This window comes from Mesoplodon bidens (genome assembly GCF_964165515.1).
Source record: "Mesoplodon bidens genome assembly, chromosome: 1".
Taxonomy (NCBI): Eukaryota; Metazoa; Chordata; class Mammalia; order Artiodactyla; family Ziphiidae; genus Mesoplodon; species Mesoplodon bidens.
The window spans coordinates 40,813,620-40,816,620 of NC_138176.1; the positions used below are offsets into that span (position 1 = coordinate 40,813,620).

The 3,001-nt window shown below is 40.4% G+C and overlaps 1 pseudogene across 1 annotated transcript; it reads right to left on the bottom strand.

The window, feature by feature from the left end:
• Window positions 1-1,918: 1,918 nt before the first annotated feature.
• LOC308620037 (heterogeneous nuclear ribonucleoprotein A1-like) lies at window positions 1,919-2,744 on the bottom strand (annotated as a pseudogene). Its single transcript has one exon. The product of its transcript is annotated as a heterogeneous nuclear ribonucleoprotein A1-like (transcript).
• Between the last annotated feature and the right edge of the window lie 257 nt (window positions 2,745-3,001).

Here is a 3,001-nt window from a genome sequence, read left to right on the forward strand (position 1 = left end):
TATGTGTAACTTGGCATGCTTTGTATTATCCCATAGATCTTGTATTTATTTAAATTTAATTTTATTTCTGTGTTTTTATACAGAAGGTTCTTATTAGTTACCTAGTTTATACATATTAGTGTGTATATGTCAATCCTAATCTCCCTATTCATCCCACCACCACCACCACCACCACTACCACCCCAACCTGCTTTCCCCTCTTGGTGTCCATACGTTGTTCTCTACATCTGTGTCTCTATTTCTGCCTTGCAAACCAGTTCATCTGTACTATTTTTCTAGATTCCACATATATGCATTAATATACAATATTTGTTTTTCTCTTTCTGACTCAATTCACTCTGTGTGACAGTCTCTAAGTCCATCCACATCTCTACAAATGACCCAATGTCATTCTTTTTTATGGCTGAATAATATTCCATTGTATATATGTGCCACATCTTCTTTATCCATTCATCTGTCGATGGACACTTAGGTTGCTTCCATGTCCTGGCTATTGTAAATAGAGCTGCAATGAACATTGTGGTACATGACTCTTTTTGAATTATGGTTTTCTCTGGGTATATGCCCAGTAATGGGATCGCTGGGTCATATGGTATTTCTATTTTAATTTTTTTCCCTAGTGATAAACAAATCTCTATCCTACTAAGTACAATGGCACTGAAATTGAGGGCACCAAAGGGAGGGCTCAAAGGAAGCTATGTACAAATAACGTGATTGGATATTAAGTAAACTGTTATAAAGTTTTAGAAATCATTTTCTATACAAACAACATTTTAGAGTGGTTGTGTCATCTTGTGCCATATCTAAAGGAAAACTGCAGTTAGCATAAATTAAAGTAGATAATATGGTTCCTTACCATATCAGCAAATTTTTATCTCCATATAGATAATTACTAGTATGTCATTCCATAAACCTATATAAAGACCCACCCAACCAGAACAGAAACCAGTTTTCCTTTAATGTAAGTCTGTTTTTGTGTTAAGAGTAAAATCCTTACTGGTACTGGTCAGTTTAAAAATGTCTCCCGAAAACTTCTAATTTGTGGATTTATGGGGTGGCATTAACCAGCATCTGGTTTCTATTCTCTGGCAGCGTTTTGAACTTGAATTGTGATAGAAGCATTCAACATTATCAGGGATAGTGGGTAGGGAAGGTCCAAAGCTCTGCCAGTCCCAAATCCATACAGTTGTCATTCCAAAGAAGAGGGTATTAGATCGTTTATTGATTACATATGATAATGGATGATACACAAGCTTCATTCCCACCTATAACTTTATCTGGTACCATAATTCAATTTAGATATATTGCATAGGATATGTGCCAACAATCATATTAATAACCAAAAAACTCCATGACTTCACTTGGGTGACCCTTTTCACAGTGAACTACAGGTCACAACACAGTAACTGTCAGTTCAGCTACACCAGTGTTTCTGAAGACAATAGCTTCTCCACCAAAGCAGGGTGTAAATAAATTTTGAATGGAATCTGTCATCGTCCTGAAGGAATTCTAACTTCATACTGTTGGGATAGTTTACCAAAATGGCTTCAGAGTAGACTAACTTTACACAGCACATTTAATAAAAAGACACATTTATTCAGCATCATGATCAGACTATTATATTTAGCAGTCAACAACATGGGTACAAAAAAAAATCTACATTAAAACCCTTTGTTGGAATGCTTTACACTTTCCACAAAATGGAAACTAAGATAATCTGTTATACAGTTAGTCACAAGTACAGTACTCAAGTTTTTTTGCCCATACACATGTGTATTGTCTAAAACATGTCTTCTTTGTAGAAGCTAGGCCCTGCCACCATGGTTCTTGGCTGAGTTCACAAATCTCTTGTACCCTGTAGCTTCCCTCTCACTTCCCTGGCTCTCCTCTCCTGATAAGCTTTGTTTCCTGGCAGTAATTACAACCTCCTGCCACTGCCATAGCTACTGCTGCTGCTGGAACCACCATAGCTACCTTGGTTTCATGGTTTGGCAAAGTATTGGCTTCCACCACCATAGGGGCCAGAACTTCTGACTCCAAAGCTTCCTCCTTTCATGGGTCCAAAATTTGAAGACTGATTGTTGTAAATGCCAAAATCATTGTAGCTTCCACCACCTCCAAAATTGCTCCCATCATTACCAAATCCATTATAGCTATCCCCACTGCCACCATAGCCACCACCACCGTGGCTGCCACCAAAGCCACCTCGACCACTGAAGTTTCTTCCACCACCAATTTGTCATTGCCACCAGAACCACCTCCACGACTACCACCAAAGCTTCCAGAACCACTTTGACCTCTTTGGCTGGATGAAGCACTAGCCATCTCTTGCTGAGATAGGGCTTTCCTTACTTCACAGTTGTGGCCATTCACAGTGTGGTATTTCTGAATGACAGTCCAGTCTATGGAGTCATGGTCATCAAAGGTTATGAAAGCAAAGCCTCTTTTTTTGCCACTGCCTTCGTCAATCATAATTTCAGTCACTTCAATTTTCCCATACTGTTCAAAATAATCTCTTAGGTGATGTTCTTCAGTGTCTTCCTTAATGCCACCAACAAAAATCTTTTCACAGTTAAGTGGGCACAAGGTCTTTGAGAATCTTCTCTTGAGACGGCCCTCTTTGGTTCCCCAACTCTTCCATCCACCTCGTGTGGTCTTGCCTTCATGGCCGCACCCACCTCCTCCACAGTGGCATACGTGACAACCCGGAAGCCTCTGGAGCACCTGGTGCTTGGATCCCTCATTACCACACAGTCTGTGCATGCTCCCCACTGCTCACAATGGCTCCTCAGGCATCCATCGGTTGTTTCAAAGCTCAAACCTCTGATGAAGAGCTTCTGCAGCTGTTTGGGCTCTTTGGGTGACTCTGACTTAGACATGACAACAGTGGAGGGGGGAGACGTCAAGGATGCTTACTCGGTGGTGTCCATGGGCAGAAAGCTATTTGAATTCTTTAAGGAACCTCCATACTGTTCTCCATAGTGGCTGTATCAATTTACAT